Source organism: Rhinatrema bivittatum, chromosome 16 (assembly GCF_901001135.1).
Source record: "Rhinatrema bivittatum chromosome 16, aRhiBiv1.1, whole genome shotgun sequence".
Classification (NCBI taxonomy): Eukaryota; Metazoa; Chordata; class Amphibia; order Gymnophiona; family Rhinatrematidae; genus Rhinatrema; species Rhinatrema bivittatum.
In genome coordinates this window covers 54,199,034-54,222,997 of record NC_042630.1, presented here as the reverse complement: position 1 = coordinate 54,222,997, position 23,964 = coordinate 54,199,034, and positions in this window count along the sequence as shown.

The window sequence follows — 23,964 nt, the reverse complement described above, 5'->3', positions numbered from 1 at the left end:
CGACGTCAAGCACTGGCCGCAGACTGCTGTACGAGCCTTCCAGGATTTAAAGGAGGCGTTCCTCCAAGATACCTGCCTGTGGAACCCCAACCCTCAACTCCCGTTCATTATGGAGGTCGACGCCTCCGATGTAGTGGTTGGGGCCATTTTAATCCAGTTGTCCAAAGGAGGGAAACTCTTGCCATGTTCCTTTTACTCCCGCAAGTTCTCTCCCACCGAGAAGAATTACAGCATAGGGGATAAAGATTTACTGGCCATTAAACTTGCCTTTGAAGAATGGCGCCAGTGGCAGGAGGGGGCCCAACACTCGATAACTGTCTACACAGATCACAAAAATCTGGAGTATCTGTGTCGCACCCAGCGCCTTAATCCATGGCAGGCGCCACGGTCACTTTTCTTCAGCTGCTTCAACTTTACCCTCCGTTACTGACCCGCCTCCAAGAATGTTATAGCGGATGCGCTCTCTCGCACAACCGAGACTGAGGACATACCCAATCCGCCTCAGTACATCTTGGACCCTGCCAAGGTCCTGTTGGCAGCATCTGAGGTGGCTCCTGCAGGTAAGATGGTGGTGCCCTCTCATTCCTGCAAGAAGGTCTTAGCCTGGGCCTATGATTCCCTGACTGCCGGGCACCCAGGAGTCGCCAGGACGCTAGAACTTCTGACCGAGTTCTATTGGTGGCCACAGGTCAAGAAGGATGTTCAACTTTATGTCTAGTCGTGTCCTACCTGCGCCCAACAGAAACCTCTGCATGGATGTCCCTGGGGGCTCCTACAGCCTACTACCCATTCCCACGGAGCCCTGGACTCACTTGTCCACAGACTTTATTGTGGATTTGCCAGTTTCTGATGGGAAGACCGTGATCTGGGTCACGGTCGACTGTTTTTCGAAAATGGCCCATTTCGTGCCTCTCGCCAAGCTACCTTCAGCGCCAGAACTGGCTAATCTCTTCATACAGCATATCTTCCGATTACATGGTCTCCCTTCGCATATTACCTCTGACCGTGGCCCCCAGTTTACAGCGAAGTATTGGAGGTCCCTCTGTATGAAGTTAGGGGTGCGGTTACCTCACAACAGCCTTCCACCCTTAGACCAATGGTCAGGTCGAACGGACTAACCGAACTCTGAAGACCTTCCTCCGAGCTTTCGTTGGGGATCTACAAGATGACTGGGTCACCCTGTTTCCATGGGCTGAGTTCTCATAAATCCACCACAAACACTCTGCAACTGACCGGTCCCCGTTTCAGCTCGTTTATGGAAAGAACCCTAGACCTCCATTGCCTTTGCCTCTGGCAGTATCCTTGCCGGCGGTTCAACTTACTGCACAGCAGTTGCACACCTTGTGGACTTCTACTCAAGAGAAGCTCCAAACAGCCTCCGCCAAGGCAAAGAAGTACGCCGATAGATTACGGCGGCCAGCTCCGGTCCTCCTTCCAGGGAGCAAGGTCTGGTTGAGCACCAGGAATATCCATCTACAGGGCCCTTCTATGCACCTGGCTCCCAAGTATAGTGGTCCATTTACTGCGGCAGAGCGAGTTGGGGCGGTGTCTTACCACCTGCGATTACCATCCACCCTACGGATCCACAACGTATTCCACGTGTCCTTGCTTAAGCCTGTGGTGCTCTCTTCCTTTCATGACAAACCTCTGGAATCCACTACTGCTGTAGCTGAGACCGAGGGCACCTATATGGTGAAGGAGGTTCTGGACATTCGTTTCCATCATTTCCATCGTCGCCGGTGGGAGTACCTCTTCTTGTGGAAAGGATACGGTCCAGAGGAGAACTCCTGGGAACCATCCTCCAATATCCTGGATAAAAGCCTCCTTCGTCAGTTCCATCTCGATCACCCAGGTAAACCCAGGGCTCCAGAGAGGGGAAATAGGAGGGGGGGTACTGTTACGGGATCGGGTCGTGTCCCGGTCCCTTCCCCTACCTTGGGGCCGGCCTGGCCCGCGCGAGTCTGCCCCTGATCTCCCAGGCCCATTTTGCAGCCTGCTGCTGCGTCTCCACTGCGAGGGAGACGCCGCCGACTTCTCGTCACTGGCCCCACCCCCTAGGCACGCGCAGGGGCTCTCGTCTTAAAGGGGCCAGTGCGGGAAACCTGGGACATCTCCTAGATGATGTCAGACACTGCAGGGTATATTACCCTGCAGCTGGGACTGGATCCTCGCCTTGCAACGAGGTTCCTCAAGTATCCTGACTTGCTAGTTGCTGCGTTCACATTGGTTTGCTGCTGTCTTCGACCCGGCTTGCTTCCAGACCTGTCTCCTGCCTCCGACCCTTGGTTTTGGTATCATCATCTGACTTCTGGCTTCCGACGGCTCCGTTCCACGACTTCTCCTTCGGCTTCTGTTCCTGGCTTGGCAGTTGTCTTCTGACCTTCTGGCTTACGACCCGGCTCCATCCCCGACTCTGTCTTCTGCGTCGTCCCTGGCTCTGGTGTGGATCTCAGACTCCTGGCTCCTGACTCGGCTTCGCTCCTGGACTCTGACTTCGGCCTCTTCTTTGTCTCAGGCATCCAGTACTTACTGGCTCAGAGGCTTCTCCTAAGTCCCAGCGGTTCGGGCTCTCACGGGCTCCTCCCAGGGAAGCCTCGGGCTTCCGAAGGTGAAGACTCTTCATCTACCCGGGTTCAGTCCTCGTCCACCTCTTCAGCCGTGGCCTGGGTCCATGGTCGCATAGGACTCCATCTAAGTCCAAGAGGTACGGGTGCCTACGGGCTCCTCCTGGGGGGTCCTTGGACTTCCAGTGGTGAAGCCTCTTCTGAGTCTCCTTCGAGCCGCCTCCCGGCTGGGACACTTGCTATGGTCTTCCATAGCATACCACGTCCCAACCGGCCCAACGGTCCACGAACGTAACATTCTAAATATATTAAAAAGCTCCGGTCCCAGTAAAGATCCCTGAGGCATGCCACTGTTTAGATATCTTCACTGACCAAATAATCCTACTCTCTGTTAACTAATTTTTAAACAGTTTGTGAGCCACAAAATAACATTTTCTCCTATACCATGACTTTAATTTTCATAGGAGTCTCTCACATGGGACTTTGTCAAATGCCTTCTGAAAACCTAAAGACACTATGTGGTAGATTTTTAAAGACTTGAACGCAGACATGGATGCACCAATTTCATAACATGCGTGCGCCATTAAACCTTGTTTATCAATATGTTCTGTGATTTTGTTCTTTAGAATAGTTTCCTTGATTTTTCCTGACACTAAATTCATGTTCAGTGGTCTATAGTTCCCAGATCACCCCTGGAACACTTTTTAAATATCATGGTTACATTGGCCTGCTCCAATCTTCAGGTACAATGAACAATTTTAAAGATAGATTACAAATTACTAGTAATAGATCTGAAATTTCATTTTTTAGTTCTTTCAGAACCCTGGGGTATATACCATCTGATCCAGGTGATTTGTTACTCTTCAGTTTGTCAATCTGCCCTACTACATTTTCCAGGTTTACAGTTCTGAAAATTGTCCCCGCTGAGAGTAATTTTATAAAAGTGTACGTAGAATCAAAGTCTGTGGATAAAAATTGCTCACAGACTATAGTCAAAGGGTAGTTACAAATGCAAGTCTGCTTTGAAAATTAGGACTATATACAGAAACCCTGCCAGATCTGGGTGCACATATTTTTCAGTTCCTCTGGAGCAGGTGCAATGTGTGTGCATACATTTAAGTGGGTGCTTCTGAAAATCCACTGTAAACCCATAATTAAATGATTTTTCTACCCCCATCCTTCGGAAAGCATTCATTTGGGATTGTAAAAGTAAGCACTTAAATGACTTAGAGGGTAATTTTCAAAATGGATCGCACGAGAAAGCTAAAGTGGGGTGGGTTCTGTGCGGCGTCCGCACCGGAAAGGGAGGAGTCGGGGTGGCACCGGGGCAGATGCCGTGAAGACACTGCTGACGGTGAAAAGGTAAGGACCCTTTTCGCCACCAGTTTCACGCCCAGTAGCACCATCTTCGCCACCCGGCCCCCCATTACCACTGGATTTTCTATGGTCTGCGACCTTAGAAAATACAGGCCTTAAGCTCCTACTTTTATTCACCGCCCCCGCCTGGCAATTTTTTAAAGCATGCATTCATAGATAAAACTGGGAATTACACTTCTTAATCCTTTTGAAAATCAGACCCAATTTGTTTCAATTAGAAGTTATGATTTTTTGTAGAAACAGATCTGTAATTTATATGCTCATTATTGTGATATGTGAACTTCAATATATTACAAACACTGGGAATGACTAGGCTATCCCTTCTTAAATGTTCCTGATTGTTAATAGAGCAGAACATTTTCAAAATACACCAGGGTAAATTTAAATTTTGCCAGATAGATAGGCTGCCTGAAAGCTGCCCACTGCTAACCCTGCTAAACTATGTTTGGGTTTCCACCCAACTCCCGTTAGTGCACGCTAACTCCCTGATAATGTGCACTAACTCTGCCATGTTAGTGCGAATTATCAGGAGTTAGAGCGCACTGGCTCCCCGGAAAAAAAAACCCGAACCACGGAAAAAATTAAATTCCCAAGGGGGGCCCCCAAAATGAAGCCTGACAGTAAATTTAAACCCAAAACACATCTCTAATACCTGTCTCTTGACCCAATAGCTCAGATTTTTCAATTTATCTTAAAACATATTTTTACCAAGATATATTCATTTATAAATGCCCTTTCTTTTTAATTTAATCACCTCATTTAATAAAACCATGAAACTCCCTTTATATATTTAAATAATGGGTGACTATTCAGTTGACCCAGTTGAAGTACTGTTTGCTACAATGTGGTGATAACCCCTGGGATAACCCCTGCAAGCTCATTGGGTGTCACAATACGTGGTAGGGGGGTCACATGACTAGGAGGGACCCAGGAACCAAATTACAGTGGCAGAGAGATGGAAGACCTGCCAGGATAGGACAGAAGGGGCATTGCACAACTGTAACAATACAACATAAGAACATAAGAAATTGCCATGCTGGGTCAGACCAAGGGTCCATCAAGCCCAGCATCCTGTTTCCAACAGAGGCCAATCCAGGCCACAAGAACCTGGCAATTATCCAAATGCTCCACTTGTCAGAGATAACATCAATACAACTTAAAACTGAAACTTCTCAACCTCTACTTTCTCCTCAACTCTTTTGGGGATAGTGGACATTCTCCCTGCAGGTGTGCATGAAAGGTTCCTATGGTCACTTAATATATTTATATATTAATCCCTGCTCTAATCCAAAGAAGGCATTGCCTTAGTTTTATGCACCCCTGCTTGTGTGTGGATTATTTTAATATGTGCCGGCCTAAAGGAATGAGGATCTCATGAGGGATGTTGGTTTGACTGATTAGAGTGAGGAATAAGTCTATGATTGGAGGCTTCCTAGAAACATCTGCCAGAGTGAAGAGTGGCACCTACTGATCTAGTGATGACAACTTTCTATTTGCTTCCAGTTCCCAGCTGTGGTGTCTTACCTGTAAGATAGCAGAAAAAGTCCCTATCATGTGTGAAAGATCATCAGGATATGGAAAGTTTGGGTGCTCGAGCAGTGGTACACATCTGGGATCATGGAACTAATCCATGTGTGTTGCATAGATATCTAGATAAGCCTCCTATTGAGCTAATATTTTGTGTTAGAGAAAAGCCTTGAGAACACCCAGTGAAAGCAGAAAATTCCAGTAGATTTACCCTGAGTCTGCATAGACCTCCAGGGCTGTGACAGGGAACAATGCTAGAATAATGACAAAGTTTCTAGACATATCCAAATAGTACTTCTTATGGAGTATGTGGGATAGCACAAGTGCTCTGTAACTTCCCAGAGGACAGAGACACTCTGGACTTTGGTCTTCTTACATGAAACTTTATTCTTCATAAGACAGTAGATCAATATAAACAGTTTATTTTCATCAACATCCACATTCAGCATTTGCATTCTGGACAGAGATGTGTCAGAAGCTGCCTTCTCATGGAGATGTGGGGAATGTCTGTTCCCTTCTAGGCTCAGACTCTTATTCCTGCTAGCAGGGATCTCACCCACAGTGCTACCTAAAGGCCTAAGATTTAAGGCGGACCAGGCCAGATGCCTTGACCAGTAAGGAGAGATTTTAAGGACACTCCTTCTCATACCCTCCTTCTCAGCTTGGACCTGTCAGGTCGAGAATCTTTACCCAGCATGAATTCCTTCCAGAGATGTGACTTATCTCTCTCATTGTGAGACCAAAACACAGTCAGCCCTTCGGTGTCTGACATTACCTTCAGTTTTATATGGAATTCTCCAAATCTTTTGCCCAATAAACTCAAGGTAAAGGTTACCAGCTCTCTGCATTCCCTTCCCTCTAGGGGTACCCTTAAATGTGCCTCATTATTCACCACTATCCACTGTGCCCTTCCCCCAGTGTTCCCAATCTTTATTTTTTATGAGTTCAACAGAAGTTCCAAGTTCCAGTTCTCCTTCTTGAGGCAGATTATATCTGGGACTCCTTCTAAGGTGACTTCCTTACACTCCTTGGGGAATTATGCAAGGCCAGGGAGTCTCAGTCCTTCCTCATGACTCCTAGTTGTATTTTGTCTCGTTCTTGCTCCCTTACATGTATCTCTTCATTTTTTACTGTTATGGCTTTGACTTTTCTTCTGATCTTTAAGAACATAAGAACATGCCATACTGGGTCAGACCAAGGGTCCATCAAGCCCAGCATCCTGTTTTCAACATTTGCCAATCCAGGCCAAAAGAACCTGGCAAGTACCCAAAAACTAAGTCTATTCCATGTTACCATTGCTAATGGCAGTGGCTATTCTCTAAGTCAACTTAATTAATAGCAGGTAATGGACTTCTCCTCCAAGAACTTATCCAATCCTTTTTTAAACATAGCTATACTAACTGCACTAACCACATCCTCTGGCAAAAAATTCCAAAATTAATTGTGCATTGAGTGAAAAAGAACTTTCTCCGATTAGTTTTAAATGTGCCTAATGCTAACTTCATGGAGTGCCCCCTAGTCTTTCTATTATCTGAAAGAGTAAATAACTGATTCACATCTACCCGTTCTAGACCTCTCATGATTTTAAACACCTCTATCATATCCCCCCTCAGCCGTCTCTTCTCCAAGCTGAAAAGTCTTAACCCCTTTAATATTTCCTCATAGGGGAGCTGTTCCATTCCCCGTATCATTTTGGTAGCCCTTCTCTGTACCCTCTCCATCGCAATTATAACTTTTTTGAGATGCGGCGACCAGAATTGTACACAGTATTCAAAGTGCGGTCTCACCATGGAGTGATATAGGGGCATTATGACATATTCCATTTAATTCACCATTCTCTTTCTAATAATTCCCAACATTTTGTTTGCTTTTTTGACTGCCGCAGCACACTGAACTGACAATTTCAATGTGTTATCCACTAGGGATGTGAATTGTGTGCCCAATCGTTTTAACGATCAGGTTCGGCTGGGAGGGGGGGCTGGGAATCTGATCGTTAGAGATGTGAATTGGGATCGGTTCCGATTCCAATTCACATCACTAATTTTTTTTTAGTGAGGCCCCGCACCGATAAAAAAAAAAAACCAACCCAACCCTTTAAAATTACCCCCTTAGCCTCCCCCATTCTCCCGACCCCCCCAAAAAAAACGTTTCACACATACCTGGTGGTCCAGTGGGGCCGCGGGCAGCGAGCTCCCATTCCCAGGCCATCAACTGTGCTAAAAAAAATGGCACCGATGGCCCTTTGCCCTTACCACGGGACAGGGTAAGGGCAAAGGGCAAAGGTAGCGCAGGCGCCATTTTGAAAATTGGCAATATGGCCTGAGTGCAGGAGTTCGCTCCCGGACCCCCGCTGGACTTTTGGCAAGTCTTGTGGGGGTCAGGAGGCCCCCACAAGCTGGCCAAAAGTCCCTGGGGGTCCAGTGGGGGTCCGGGAATGATCTCCTGCACTTGGGCCGTATTGCCAATATTCAAAATGGCGCTGGCGCTACCTTTGCCCTGTCACATGGTAAGGGCAAAGGGCCATTGGAGCCATTTTTTTTAGCGCAGCTGATGACCTGGGAACGGGAGATCACTGCCTGCGGCCCCCCTGGACCACCAGGTATGTGTAAAACGTTTTTTTGGGGGTGTCCGGGAGAGTGGAGGAGGCTAAGGGGGTAATTTTAAAGGGTCGGGTGGGGGTTTTTTTTATCGGGCCATCGGCGCCATTTATGTTAGTGGCAGCCAAAATTGCGCCTATGGCTCAAGAGCAGAAGATCACGCCGGGACCCCCACTGGACCACCAGGTAATTTAAAACATTTTGGGGGGGATCGGGAGGGTGGGGGATTTGTTTTAAAGGGTCGGGGTGGGTTTAGGGCTTGTTTTGGTGTGCCGGTTTTCCCGCCCTCCCCCGATTTACGATTTTTCACGATAAATCTGGGGAATTTCTATTGTATCGCGACTCTAACGATGTTTGACGATTTAAAAAATATCGGACGGTTTTTTTAAATCGTCAAAAAATGATTCACATCCCTATTATCCACTATGATTCCTAGATCTCTTTCTTGGGTGGTAGCACCTAATATGGAACCCAACATTGTGTAATTATAGCATGGGTTATATTTCCCTATATGCATCACCTTGCACTTATCCACATTAAATTTCATCTGCCATTTGGATGCCCAATTTTCCAGTCTCACAAGGTCTTCCTGCAATTTATCACAATCTGCATGTGATTTAACTATTCTGAACAATTTTGTGTCATCTGCAAATTTGATTATCTCACTCGTCATATTTCTTTCCAGATCATTTATAAATATATTAAAAATTAAGGGTCCCAATACAGATCCCTGAGGCACTCCACTGCCCACTCCCTTCTACTGAGAAAATTGTCCATTTAATCCTATTCTCTGTTTCCCGTCTTTTAGCCAGTTTGCAATCCATGAAAGGACATTGCCACCTATCTCATGACTTCTTACTTTTCCTAGAAGCCTCTCATGAGGAACTTTGTCAAACGCCTTCTGAAAATCCAAGTATACTACATCTACCGGTTCACCTTTATCCACATGTTTATTAACTCCTTCAAAAAAGTTAAGCAGATTTGTGAGGCATAACTTGCCTTTGTTAAAGCCATGCTGACTTTGTTCCATTAAACCATGTCTTTCTATATGTTCTGTGATTTTGATGTTAAGAACATGTTCCATTATTTTTCCTGGCACTGAAGTCAGGCTAACCGGTCTGTAGTTTCCCAGATCGCCCCTGGAGCCCTTTTTAAATATTAGGGTTACATTTGCTATCTTCCAGTCTTCAGGTACAATGGATGATTTTAATGATAGGTTACAAATTTTTACTAATAGGTCTGAAATTTCATTTTTTATTTCCTTCAGAACTCTGGGGTGTATACTATCTGGTTCAGGTGATTTACTACTCTTCAGTTTGTCAATCAGATCTACCACATCTTCTAGGTTCATCGTGATTTGATTCAGTCTATCTGAATCATTACCCATGAAAACCTTCTCCATTGCGGGTACCTCCCCAACATCCTCTTCAGTAAACACCGAAGCAAAGAAATCATTTAATCTTTCCTTGATAGCCTTATCTTCTCTAAGTGCCCCTTTAACCCCTCGATCATCTAACGGTCCAACAGACTCCCTCACAGTCTTTCTGCTTCGGATATATTTAAAAATGTTTTTACTGTGAGTTTTTGCCTCTACGGCCAACTTCTTTGCAAATTCTCTCTTAGCCTGTCTTATCAATGTCTTACATTTAACTTGCCAACGTTTATGCTTTATCCTATTTTCTTCTGTTGGATCTTTCTTCCAATTTTTGAATGAAGATCTTTTGGCTAAAATAGCTTCTTTCACATCCCCCTTTAACTATGCCGGTAATCGTTTTGCCTTCGTTCCACCTTTCTTAATGTGTGGAATACATCTGGACTGTGCTTCTAGAATGGTATTTTTTAACAATGACCATGCGTCTTGGACATTTTTTTTTCAATTCTTTATTCATTTTAATATCTAAACAAACATCAAATTTGCTTATAAAGAAATGCTCTGGATACATTAATTTTCACAAGCACTTTTTCTTCCTTTACATTTGCCCCCAGTTCCACCTGCTAATTTAAACAACAGGGAAACAATCCACTTAAAATATATAAACCTGGCGGGCAAATTTTAATCACTTTTTTAACATTAATCAATTATTAAGACCCACTCCCAGCAGAATACTTGATGGGGGGAGATTAAGAAATATTTTAACGAAGAGAAAGAAGGAGAATCATTCATAAACTTTTCATAGTGCACGTAACAACAGTCCTATATTTAATTTTACTGGGTTAGTATGTTAACTTTCCTGGCTTCTATAAACTCTTTTAGTTGATCAGCAGTAAAAAATACAAAACGTTCATTTCCTTTTATAAGGAAACGTTTACAAGGAAACATAATTTTTACAACATAACCCAGCCTAACAACCTCTTGTCTGAGGTTTAAAAAACCCCGACGCCTGGCCTGTGTGGCTGGAGCTAAATTAGGAAAAATGTTTACTGCAGCATCGTGAAAATTAACTGGATATTTCTTAAAGTATGATTTTATCACTAAGCCGATATCTTTAACTGTAATAAATGATACCAAAAGTGTTCCTCTACTTATTACATCCAGGGTAAAATCTAAGAAATCTGTCAGGTTCCCTGCAAAAGGAGCATTTACAGGATTTCCTGAACGTCTCCACATAGGAAGAAAAAAGCAAGAGTTAATGGATGGAAGGTTTGATTCAATTATTTCAAGCTTTCAAAGGATAAATTTCTTCAAGGTAGTATAGGGAATTTCCCCTACTACCTTGGGAAAGTTAGTAAAATGTAGATTTAAATGCCTAGATTTATTTTCAATGAATTCCATACATCGAGATAGTACTTGACTATCTTTAATTGCTGGAATCTTGTACTGTTGAAACTGTTTCCTAGGGATGTGCATCCGTTTTCCACGGATTTGTAATCCGCAACTTATTTTTTGCTATCTGTTAAATATGTGGGGAGGCGAAACGCATCGCGACACCCCACGTATTAAACAGATTTCTGTTTTATTCGGCCTAAATAAAAATGTAAACCCCCCACCCTCCTGACCCCCCCAAGACTTACCAAAACTCCCTGATGGTCCAGCGGTGGGGTCCGGGAACTCACTCACACCCTCGGTGCTAGTTTCATTATGGCGCCGATAGCCTTTGTCACAGGGGCTACCGGTGCCATTGGTCAGCCCCTGTCACATGGCCATTGGCGCCATATTGTGCTCCTACCATGTGACAGGGGCTGAAAAATGGCACTGGTAGCCCCTGTGACATAGTATGGACAAAGGCTATCAGCGCCATTTTGAGTCCTGGCATCGGACTGCAGGTCGCTCCGGGACCCCCGTTGGACCAACAGGGCCTTTTGGCCAGCTTGGGGGGGCCTCCTGACCCCCACAAGACTTGCCAAAATTCCAGCGGGGGTCCGGGAGCGACCTCCTTGCATGCCGGCCGTCTGATACCAATACTCAAAATGGCGCCGATCGCCTTTGCCCTCACTATGACACACCTAGTGAGGGCAAAGGCGATCGGCGCCATTTTGAGTATTGGCATCGGACGGCGATTTTGAGTCTCAAAATGGCGCCGATCGACGTCATAGTGAAGTCAAAGGCGATCGGTGCCATTTTGAGTATTGGCATCGGACGGCGATTTTGAGTCTCAAAATGGCGCCGATCATCTTTGCCCTCACTATGTCTGTCATAGTGAGGGCAAAGGCGATCGGCACCATTTTGAGTATTGGCATCGGACGGCCGGCATTCAAGGAGGTCGCTCCCGGACCCCCGCTGGACTTTTGGCAAGTCTTGTGGGGGTCAGGAGGCCCCCCCAAGCTGGCCAAAAGTCCCTGTGGGTCCAACGGGGGTCCCGGAGCGACCTGCCGTCCGATGCCAGGACTCAAAATGGCGCCGATAGCCTTTGCCCATACTATGTCACAGGGGCTACCGGTGCCATTGGTCAGCCCCTGTCACATGGTAGGAGCACAAGATGGCGCCGATGACCATGTGACAGGGGCTGACCAATGGCACCGGTAGCCCCTGTGACAAAGGCTATCGGCACCATGATGAAACTAGCACCGAGGGTGTGAGTGAGTTCCCAGACCCCACCGCTGGACCACCAGGGAGTTTTGGTAAGTCTTGGGGGGTCAGGAGGGTGGGGGGTAGTAGTTAATTTTAATTTTAGCTGGGACACTAATTTAACTCGCCGTAGTAATGTATTTACAGATCGACAACTTATGGAATTCTCCATACTTCCGCATGAAACGGAATTGACCCCCCCCCCCCCCCCCCCACGAATACGTATCACGTACACAACAAAAACTTTTTGGCTGCACATCCCTACAGTTTACCCTCCTCTTCCAAACCCTTTACTTTCTCTTTTAATCCATCGACTTGAATTTGTATGGCAGCAGATTTTTGAACGCTTTGTAAATTAGAAATTTTCATTTTCTCATTCATAGAGTTTATAGCCGAAGCCATCCCAGCCATAAAACCCCAGAGGGAGTCTAAAGTCACCTGTGTAGGCCGCGGTGGAATGGCAATTAGCTCCTTCCTGGTGGTATTCTCTGGGAACATACCTCCTTCCAGTATTATACCAGTTTCGGTTAGCCCCACAGCTCTCTGTTCTTCCACTGGACTCGATGTAGGGGGTCCCGATGCTATACCATCAGGGGTCAATGAGGAGTCCTCTGGAATCGGGCCGGTTTGAAACACTGCCGAACCACCGCTCCTCGTCTCCTCAGCTGATCTCTGTGCAGGCGACTCCCTCTGCTCCACACTTAGAGACACCTCCGCTGCCGGCGAAGGTGGCTCTTCCACGCCGTCCCGCACATCAGTTTCTTCGGTTCTCCAGTGTGGAACTGTTGGATACATAAAGCCTGTAATCTCTGTCTGATTACGTGTGGATGGGATTGGCTCGGATGGGTGAGTCCGAATTTTTCCCTTCCTCTTAGCAGGCATTTTTCAGCGATATTGCAAAAAAAGACAGAGAGCTCCTGTTTAGATCTCAATATGTGCAACCATCTTGACTGCTCCCCGACCAGCCCAGTCTTAGACATTTTTTACTTTTGTAGCTGCTCCTTTCAGTTTTTTTCTAACAATTTTTCTCATTTTATCAAAGTTTCCCTTTTGAAAGTTTAGCACGAGAGCCTTGGATTTGCACACTGTTCCTCTTCCAGTCATTAAATCAAATGTGATCATATTATGATCACTATTGCCAAGCAGCCCCACCACCGTTACCTCTCTCACCAAGTCCTGTGCTCCACTGAGAATTAGATCTAAAATTGTTCCCTCTCTTGTCGATTCCTGAACCAATTGCTCCATAAAGCTATCATTTATTCCATCCAGGAACGTTATCTCTCTAGCGTGACCCGATGATACATTTACCCAGTCAATATTGGGGTAATTGAAGTCTCCCATTATTACTGCACTACCAATTTGGTTAGCTTCCCTAATTTCTCTTAGCGTTTCACTGTCCTTCTCACCATCTTGACCAGGTGGACGGTAGTATACTCCTATCACTATAGTCTTCCCCAACACACAAGGGATTTCTACCCATAGAAATTCAATTTTGTATTTAGTCTCATACAGGATGTTATCCTGTTGGACTCTATGCCATCCCGGACATAAAGCGCCACACCTCCTCCCGAGTGCTCCTCTCTGTCATTGTGATATAATTTGTACCCCGGTATAGCACTGTCCCATTGGTTGTCCTCCTTCCACCATGTCTCTGAGATGCCAATTAAGTCTATGTCATCATTCACTGCTATACATTCTAATTCTCCCATCTTACTTCTTAGACTTCTGGCATTAGCATACAAACATTTCAAAGTTTGTTTTTTGTTTGTATTTACATTCTGCTTTTTAATTGATAGGGATAAGTTAGAATATTTTAGCTCAGGTGAGTTTTTAGTTACAGACACTTGGATTACTTTTCTTATTATTGGAATCTCACTGTCAGGATGCCTTAATTCTAATGCATCATTAGTATCCTTTGAAGATACCTCTCTCCGAACCATGCGCTGCTGAGCGACTGTCGGCTTTCCCCTTTGTTCTAGTTTAAAAGCTGCTCTATCTCCTTTTTAAAGGTTAGCGCCAGCAGTCTGGTTCCACCCTGGTTAAGGTGGAGCCCATCCCTTCAGAAGAGACTCCCCCTTCCCCAAAAGGTTCCCCAGTTCCTAACAAAACTGAATCCATCTTCCTTGCACCATCGTCTCATCCACCCATTGAGACTCCGGAGCTCTGCCTGCCTCCGGTAACCTATCCTATTCAGGCCTCTTTGTTCTGGCTCTGTTAGGCCTCCCTGCAGCCATGATTTCAGCCTCTTCGCTTTGCGGTTGCCCTTCTTCAGAGCTGGTTTGCCCCCCCATTTCTAATGAGGCCCATTCCCCATTTCAGGTTTCCTTCCACCTGAGCCACAGTCTCTACAGGTTTAATCATCTGCCTTCCTCATGCTTTTCATGAGGAAGGCTGTGCCTGTTCTTGCAGCTCTGGCTTTACTTCTGCCACTGTCAGTTCCTATTACCAAAATGGGCCCTTTTCAAAAGCAAAGGATCCAGGTACCAGTTCCTCCAGGAGAACAGATAATGGTTATGGACTACGTCCAAATTAAAGTAATTTAAAAGAAAAATTCCACATCAGAACACAACTTCCCTTTTCTTGTTTTTTTGTGACAGATAGAAGAGAACCACTAAAGCTGTTCTGAATCTCCAAATACTTACAATAAGTTATATAAATCAGACATTTCATTGAATACATATCAAAGTAAATTAACATGTTGCAATGTCCTTGTGTATTTTCTTGATCATATTCTAATGTTCATTTGCTAAACCCACTAACCAGTGTTGGGTCCAGTCTATCTTTCCCAACCCAATCACTTAATTCCCCATTTACCTACAGATTAATACTAAGACAACACCCATATTCCTCCATTTTAGATCTTGTCAGCCATCTTATGTTTTAAGGCAATGTGTAGGTAGGCTCTCTATTTTGAAAGCCATCTCATGCTGGGTATCTGCAGCAATACTAATGTAATACCTAGTGATGTTTTTCATTATAGGAAACAGTAAACACTGCAATATTCACTGTGACTAAGGGTTCAATGAAAAATCAAAATAACTGTATTTTTTTAATTTCAATACAATTTCACTATAATATGATAAGACTTTATCAGTTTATAGTAAACAGCCTACTTGCTAAGCTTTGAAAAATACATTTTCCAAAGTATCATTCTCTATATAGCTGATCTCCAAATGTAGACCTCAAGATCTACAATATAAGGATCTTAGGGTCTTTTTACATTAATTCAACACCACCTGTTCTGCTGGTGTGGTCACTTGATCCACTGGCTCCTCACCAGATCTTTCTGTAGCACTGTCCATAGGCCTCTCCCTGGCCCCAGCACCTTTGCTATCATTATCTTCTTCTTGTATCTCTGAACTTTAATCTCTCTGGAGGGTAAAGCACTAGTCAGGTAGTTCATAAGACTGTTACACTTCCTCTGCTTCCAGGTGCTCTGAGCCTTTCACTGGCCTTACTAATGACAGGCTGGCGTATGAAATACAAACCTTTCTTCTCACTGTCCTTCAATCTCTTTTTACTTCTGGCAGGCTGGCAGTATGAAATACAAACCTTTCTTCCCATAGTCCTTCCATCTCTTCTTTTTTTTAACCTCATCTATTGAAATTCCCTTTTCACTGGTCTCTCTACATATACAGTTCATCCATTACAAATTATACAAAACTCTGCAGCCTGTCTGTTAACAGGTATATCCATATGTGAACATATCTCTCCTGTCCTACAAATACTCAGTTGCCAGTGTTATACCATGTACAATATAAACTTGTCAGTACCATCCATACCCTTCAAACAATATCCCATCACTATGGATTGCAGCCACTTTAAAAATCTGTCCTCCTATCAGACGTTTACAATCATTTAACCATGGATTGCTGGACATCCCTCCCCACCCCCCGGTGTACTCGAAGGAAACCAGAGAGCATGGTTTATGAACTGCTGGATCTATTGTATGGAACTCTCTTCCACAGAGATAAGAACGATCTCCGAGCCAAAATTGTTTAGAAAAGTTCTTAAAAGATATTTGTTTATTTCCTCTTAATAGTATCTGATAGATAATGATATCTGAGTCCTCCAGGACCTCTGATGCAGCTTTTGTCAATTTGATTTGATTCTGTTTAATTTGAATACATTTTCCATTTTAACTTTATTATGTAGGTTGTTTTGCACCCCTCACTAAACTTAGGAAGGGTGGATAACAACTATTTGAAAATAAATAAATACATAAACAGATACATTCTTTCCAGGCACACACCCAGGAAATCTGGCTCCTTCTGGCAGACCATAGAAGTTACCTCTGTCCTTCCAAGAGGATTTGAAGAACAGCTTGCATTTTGGCTTAATTGTTCTCTAGTACAAGGCTGGCTTCTAGAGGGCCATGCCCTGCTCAAATGTCCCTTCTTTTATTTGAACAGGAGGAAGGGAAAGAAAGAAAGAAATAGCCCTGCTACTTAATTGCTAACTCACGGTACAAATCCTTTCTAACCAAGTGGGGCTCCCCCTTGCCTGCATTAATAATTTTAAACAGCTTTTTTTTTTTTTGTTGACAGGCCCAAACACGCTTCTCTGGATTAAAAAAAAAATCCAGCTGCATTTCTTCTGTGATCTCCCTGAGCCACACATTTTTACTCTTCTCAGTGCTCTGTATAAACATTTAGCAGCAAACTGCCTCTTTGAGCAGGAGTCACGCAACAAACTTTTATTCTCTTCTCTAGTTTCTTTTCCTCTTTGGATTCTTGGGTTTCTGCCTGTGCAGTCACTCAGTGCAGAAATCACCAAACTGACACCATATGTGGGATAGCACAAGTGAACTTTAGCTTCCAAGAGGAGAGAGACACACAGGACTCTTGGTCTTCTTACATGAAATGTTATACTTCAAACATCAATAGTTTATCATAAACAGCTTACTTTCTGGAACATTCACATTCACTAATTATCTTCCGGACAGAGATGTGTCAGGAGCTGACTTCTCCTGAGCATGGGGACTGTCAGTTCACCTTTGGACCCTGATTCTTATTCCTACTTTCAGGAGATCCACCCACAGTGCTCCCTGCGTACCTAACTATTACGGTGAACCAGGGCTAGTTCAATACTGTTGAAGAAGGGATTTTAGGGACACTGCTTCACAGAGCTGTACTTTTGAAGCTGTTTACTTACGTAAAAAGCTATTTAACTGGGTAAAAATACTGTCTGGAAATTCTTGAGTAAAAAGCATGTATGAAAATCCATGGCAAACATGCATTTAGTCGGGATATGGGTAGATGGTCCCTATTTCAAAAACAAAAAATTCACTTTTTTTTTAATATTGAAAAGAAGGTGGTAGAGGGGAAGCTCAGTAGGATGCATAAGTGATGCTTGCACAACTCATTTCTTTTGTCTTTATTTATTCTCCAGCATCCCTCAGAAGACCAGATATGAGAGCTCTCCACTCTGCTTGATGTACATTTACCTGTTAATTAGCTTTTCTGTGACTGCCTAACCTCTCACACATCCTTCCCAAGATGGTAATTTTCAGAGGTGTGACTACATCTACACCATATTTTCAACCCTCTGATCTTGCTATAGATGACTTGGTGAGAGGGAGGTGGTGAAAAATGGATGATAAATGATGTATAACCAGTATCAGCTGCTTCTCATGAGTTTGAGAAGAATTGAATGACTGAGTGTTTTTCAACATTGATATCCATAGGCATGATTGGGGCTACCTTTATATTATTGTTTTCAATATTCATTGAACTGCAATGTTTTAATCTCTTTCTTTCTGTCTTAACAGATCATGGGCACTGAAGCAATGGAGATGGAAAATAAGACAGGGACAACAGGATTTATTATTCTGGGCTTTAATAAATATTCTCATGAGGAAACCTTAATTTATGTAATAGTTTTACCAGCCTTCTTTATCTCTGTGCTGGGAAACCTTGGGTTTCTAACATTAATGTGCTCTGACCATCATCTCCACAAACCAATGTACTTCTTCCTCAGTAACCTGTCCTTCATCGATATCTGTAACACCACAGTCACTCTCTCAACATTGCTGCAAAGTCTCTTTAAAGGAAAAATATTAATTTCCTTCTCTCTATGTATGACACAGCTTTACTGTTTCCTAAGTTTAACAAGTACTGAAATCCTCCTTCTCACTGCCATGGCCTATGACCGCTATGTGGCAATCTGCAACCCCTTAAGATATCCACTCATGATGAGTAAAAGGATCTGTATTTTATTAGTGGCTGCTTCATGGATAGCTGGCTCTCTGGATGAAGTTCCTATTGAAATTTTCATATCCCAGTTCTCCTATTGTGGCTCCAATGAGATTAACCACTTCTTCTGTGATCCCAATGCACTGTTAAAGTTATCCTGTAGTGATATTCACAACTTTGAAATACTTGCACTTTCTGAAGGAGCATTTGTGGCTTTCATTCCATTTCTTCTAACTCTATCTTCCTACATCCTTATCATAGAAGCTATCCTGAAAATCCATCATTCTGATGGGCGAAGCAAGGCATTTTCCACTTGTTCCTCCCACCTAACAGTTGTTTTTCTATTTTATGGGACAGTTTTGTTTGTATACATGAGGCCAAGCTCAATGCAATCACCAGAGCAAGATAAAATGTTTGCCCTCCTGTACACAGTATTCACCCCCATGCTAAACCCCATGATTTATAGTCTGAGAAATCAAGAAGTGAAAAATGCCCTCAGAAAAATGATCATTAGAAAATAATATGAAAGGAAAAAAATTCTCTCTGCATTCCATGTGAAATGCCATCAGGAATAAACACTCATCTGACCCATGTTTGTACTGCCACTTATGGAGTGAATGTGAAACCGTGAAAAACTGTTGAATTTATTTCTTTTGTTGTTTTTTTTTAAATAATGGATCATGAAGAAGGCGGCCATTACTCCATCTGACTTGGTAATAGTGATCACAACATGATCAATGTATTTTATTTACTGGAGGGAGGACACTAAAGAAATCTACTGTAAATGCATTTAACTTTCAGAAGGGTGATTGAGATAAAAATGAGGAAAATGGTTAGGAAAACATAAAAGAGCAACTGCAAAATTTAACAGGCAAACTTTAAAAGCTCCGTTCATGCCAAAACCAGGTGATACACACACAAGCTGGGCTGGCTGTCACCGAGGATTTTAAAACCTGCCTGAGGATGTGCATATCTCCCTCAGTGTGCACAAGTAAGAAGTTTAGAGAAATGGGGTAGAGCATGGGCATAGTCTGGGTGGGGCATGGGTGATTTGGGGCCTGGCCAAGAAACATTTTCATAAATACTTATACATTCTTGTGTGTGCTGGGGTTTCCTGCCATGTAAATTTGCTTCTGATATGGATGGTGTGTAAGTAGTAAACAAAAAAATATAGGTAAGTCAGTGTGATTTTAAGGGTGGGGGATAACAGGGGGTAAACCTTATTGGTTGCTGTTTGAGTCCAATTCCCGTTACCTCTTGCCATTGAAGCAGAGAGCTATATTGGAGTTGCATCAAAATTATCAGGCTTATTAGTTAAGGGTAGTAACAGCCGCATCAGCAAGTTATCCTCATGCTTATTTGTTTTCCCAGATCGTAAAATTCAATGTCATTGTTGGTTGCTGTCTGAATCTAATTCCCCTTTTCCTCTTTCGCCCCTGCCACTGAAGCAGAGAACATTGATGTAGTTGTATCAACAGTATGAAGGCTTATTGGGTAAGGGTAGTAACCACCACACCAGCAAGTTACCCCCATGCGCTCTTTACTTCATTCCCATCCCGTGGCCTGTAGGGAACCACAGTATTTATCCCAAGCCCCTTAAAAAAACAGTAAAAGATTCAAAGGGGCATGGGATAAACACTGTGGATCCCTGAAGACTAGTGGATGGAAATAAATAAAGTGTATCGGGGTAACTTGCTGGTGTGGTGGTTATTACCTTAACCAATAAGCCTTCATACTGTTGATGCAGCTGTATATATACATAGATACATAGCTATAAAAATATAAATTAAATTCTTCAGAGAACTGGACCAAAAATATGTGTTTGTCAAATTGGTCACTCAATCATAAGTCACCAGATAAAGTTCTTCTTGTTGGATCAGACCATTAATTAAACTCAAGTAGACAATGTGGATATTGACATTGAATTAGAATGAGGTCTTTAAATATTAAGGAATTAATTCAGAAGATCTTGATGCGGAGAATCTGGATGTTAAAGGCCAGATTTTGAAAGACAAGTTCACATAAAATCCGGGGTTTATGCAAGTGGCCGGGCCTTGTACTCGACGCGTGAATTTTTAAAAGGGCCTGGCCACGTGTGTAAACCCCGGTACGTGCACAAGTGCTGGGCCTCTTCAAAGTGGTGGGTTAGGGAGCGGGGAGGGTGGGGAGGGGCAGGGCAGGGCAGGACAGAGGCCTTTCTGGGGAAGCATGCGCTGGCATCCGGCTGGTGCGCATAAAAAAACAGGTGAGGTAGGTTAGCTTTAGGGGGTGAGGGGGAGAGGGGTAGAGAAAGAAAGGTTAGGTAAGGGGTTAGGGTAGTTCCCTCCCAGTCTGCTCTAATTGGAGTGGACTGGGAGGGAACTGGGGAGGCCCGATTGCATCGCTGCATGGATTTTTCATAAATTCACCCCCTTTGCATGTGCCACTCGCACATGCACATGCAGATTTTAAAATCCGGCGTGCATGTGCACATGGCCACCTGAATTTATGACATGCATGCGCCGGCACGCATGTTAAAAAATTGGCCCATCCATGTGTGTGCGCTGGGAACCACGCACACAAGGACACGTGCACGCATGTTATAAATTCCACTCCTTAGGGATCTCAGAAGGAGTTTATGAATGACTGAATCCTAGGACCATCTCTCTCGTTCCCTCTGTCTCTTATTCTCTGTCATTATTACTATTAAGACTGAAATGGTATCTTAGCTTCTTTCCAGAAGGCTTCTCAGGGAATGATTCCTACTTATTAGACACCACACAATAATCATTACATGGTGTCACCTATAAACTACACAGAAAATATATCCAATTATTATAAAAAAGAATTATCTTAGATTTTCTTAAAACTGTAGAAACTCTATAGGAGTTACAGGATGTGTACAATAATAATCAAACGATTTAGAAATAAGAAAAACACTGTAAGTTTCCAGGGATCATGTCCCAAATGCCCCTACCAGCTAATTTATATAGTCCTAGCTTACCACGCTAGCTATACAAGAGATGAAGAAATCATTGATGAAAAGGTAAATGATGAAGTCAAACCTTTATTAAATTTAGATTAGAACCTTTTTTTATTCCTCCAATGTGCGGCATCCTCAGATATAATTTTAGAAATCTCTTAAGGTGAGTGTGCTTGTCATGTTATTCTTAAGTACAATTGAAAGCCTGAAATAAGGATGACTGTTTTTAATTAGGTAATTTCTGGACTGATTAGTAATTGGTTTCTGATATAAATGTATCCTCATCTGGAGTGTCCCTAATAGCCTTTGTGTTAGGTATCAGGAAGGCATGAGGAGTCTGATAGGTGAAGGTTTTTCTCCCCAGATTAATGCGTATGCACACACCAGGAACATGTGCTCATGTGCCTAAAAGTAGGGTCCATGAGTTCTGGGTGAGCTTCTTGTTAATAACGTCTATGGGACAGATATTGACTCCACAATCCCAATTAGCACTAGAATTAGGTCAGCGTTAGAATATCAGGATCTGAACTGTGATTCAAGAGGACTCAAAACCAACTTGATGAACCCTCAACTGAACTTTAAGACACATCAGCAGCTTACGGATAAAGAGGGAAATATGGCTGAATCGGTGATATCTCAGCATGAATTAACTATTTTATTGTAAACCTAAAGCAATGGTACTGACCAACTCTATATTGTCTGATTTAAAGAAGATCATGAGATAGGATTGTCCATTCCCTCCCTTCCTTCCCTTTACTCTCCCAATCATAATCCTTTGACTGTTCAACTGCTGTGAAGGTATCATTGTCAATAAGAAAATTCTTAAGATAATGCAATTTGCTGATGAACTATTATTGTCCAATAAAAATAAATATAATACCACACTACATTAAGATTAATTAATTTGTATTTTGGATAATATTGGGGCTTAATTCATTTCAATAAATCAATGCCATATCCTCACATCCTGAAGTTATGAAAAAAAGGAAGGAGTTGTGTGCCGATATTCAGTGCAATCTAGATAAAGTTATGTAGGTAAGACTGGCCATGTCAGAGGATTGTCCAAAGGTTATCTGAATAACTTTAGTCAAGTATCTTCCTCTTTAGCTTGTTATATTTGACAAAAAAAATAATTGGTTATATTTTGCTAAATATGTGAGTAAAGTTATATAGAAGTATTTATCTGGAAATGTTCCTGCAATGGCATTTACTGACTATGGACCTCTAATTGTTTAGCTATCAAAGTACTAAATAATGTGTTTGTTTTATGACTTACTTAATCGATTAGTACTTGACAAAATAACTTCAAAGATGTGACAGATACAGTTAATATTTTTATCCTTTTTGTGAAGAAATTCCTGTGTAGGTAACAGAGAGTGAAATTAAAGGAGTGAAAAGGACTATTATGGAATTCCTGTGGAAAGCAAAGGAAAATAGATTTAGTCTTTCTGCACAGTGGATATCTATTCTGTTTATAAAATCTGTATCCCCATATATCCAAGGTTTCTGGTTGGGAACCAATATAACATACATATAAAACCTATTAACATATCAAATCAAAACCATTAACATGGGTAACGTACATAAAAAAAAGAGGGTGGTATTAAACTTCCCAGATACGGGAGCCAATGCAATATAACTTGTGCAAAACCAATATTAGTTTCTGGATCACCTAAAACCTATTAATGGGCATTTTAAAAAAGGCACATAAAGTGCAATGCAAAAGATTTTAGTGTGCTTACGATAAATAATGTCAGAATTTCCATGCTCATACTGTTCCCATGCATGGAAACCTGAAAATGCATTGTCTAAATAGTGTGAAATATGCTACTTACCGAGAGTGAGCATACATAACATACATATTAGCATGCTGGGTTCATTTCTGTTCTTGACTTTTCCTGCTGGCTTCCAAGGGGTTTACAACTAGGAGACTGATGTTCTATGCAATGGTGAACCTTGCTAAATTGAGTTATGCTTTAAAATCAATTTTAGTGTGATGATTCATGCTATGTACCATTTCAACATTCCTCATTTTACTTTTGTTCCACAAAAAAGAAGTTTTAATGTTTACTTTCTCTTTTACTAGTTTTCATACAAAATTGATATTAATGAGTGATGCCAATTTTAGGGGGCATTCCTGGCATGTTTTTAGGACAATGTTGGAAACCTATGCATGTTGCCTTCCAGTAAAAATCTGCTGCCTTCAGAAAATGCAGGTGCAAAGACTGTACCTAATTTTTATCTTGGTGCCCAGTAGATGTTTTTCATTCGGGGGCCTTATCCCAGGGAAAAATTAGCTACAAGGCCCCAGGGGTAAAAAAAAAATAAAAAAATACTGATAGACTGTGCAGCTGGGTGAAATGTGTCCTTGGAACATTAGGGAAGATTTGGACAGGAACAAACCCCTATCATTGTATCTGTGTGATATCTGCATACGGTTCTGATGAAGAGCCTCGCTTCAGTTTGTGTTTTTATTACATTTATGTTATTTTTTCTAAAATATATTTATTTGGATGTAGCTCAAAGTGAGTTAATGTTGGACGAGTTCTTTCTTATGCTATATTTCAGTTCAATGTTCTGTACCCTCCTGAAGCCTCTAAATGGATAGACAGTTTATAAATTGAAGCAATAACTAAAGGGGTTTAAGAATGTAAGAATAGAAAGATCTCCATGCTGTGTCAGACCAAAGGTCCATCAAGCCCATCATCCTATCTCCAACAGTGATCTCGATATGGAT